The sequence below is a fragment of the Etheostoma cragini genome, chromosome 18 (genome assembly GCF_013103735.1).
Source record: "Etheostoma cragini isolate CJK2018 chromosome 18, CSU_Ecrag_1.0, whole genome shotgun sequence".
NCBI classification, from domain to species: domain Eukaryota; kingdom Metazoa; phylum Chordata; class Actinopteri; order Perciformes; family Percidae; genus Etheostoma; species Etheostoma cragini.
In genome coordinates, this window is record NC_048424.1 from 17,322,945 (window position 1) to 17,323,668 (window position 724).

General features: G+C 42.5%; 1 long non-coding RNA gene across 2 annotated transcripts in view; it reads right to left on the reverse strand.

Annotated features, from left to right (window-relative positions):
• Positions 1-724, reverse strand: part of LOC117961749 — a 3,187-nt gene that overhangs the window by 2,302 nt on the left and 161 nt on the right. The window lies entirely within an intron of this gene.

Here is a 724-nt window from a genome sequence, read left to right on the forward strand (position 1 = left end):
GGGTGGCCTCATACACCCCCCAATAATACATACATGTCCATTGATGTGCGTTTGTATATCAACAGACAGAGTGAGTGAGTGAGTTAGTAAGGCGCCATGGTGGAGCGAGCTAAGTAAAACCAGAAGCATCGTTCACAGCATGTCTGTGTCTAAGTTCCACTGCTGCATTACCATGGTTACGCTCTGTGTGTGTGTGTGTGTTAATAAAGTTTGGCTTGATATATCTGTGTGGCCTTTTTGTTTGCGGCCTTGAGCCAGGCGGTAACAACCGGGGGCTGTCTGGGATTGGTAGTGATGGAAACTTTTCGGGAGTGTTTGATCCCCAGTTGAACTTGATCTAGTATCTGTAGGGGTTATCAGCCTCTCAGACTCAGGGGATTGGTTGGCACGCTCTGCTTCTTAATTAGATAAAAAATAAAAAATGTATCACAAAAAAGACTTTACATGAGAACCATAATCCAGATAAACAAAGTGTGAATATATTGCTGAATCTGTTAAATTAAATTGGTAGAAATGTACGTTACGATAAACGTGAGTCCACATTATATGAAAGACACCGAGGAGATTATCCACACTGACTTGTCCCGGCCTTTATTTATCGGTGTTGCCCCCCCGGCCACTATCAGAGGGCCGCAGTTTAATTGACTACCGGTTTTTCTTATAGGAATTACGGTATAATACATAAATCCTAAAAGACATTTGTGAAACCCTCTGTGTGCATTCA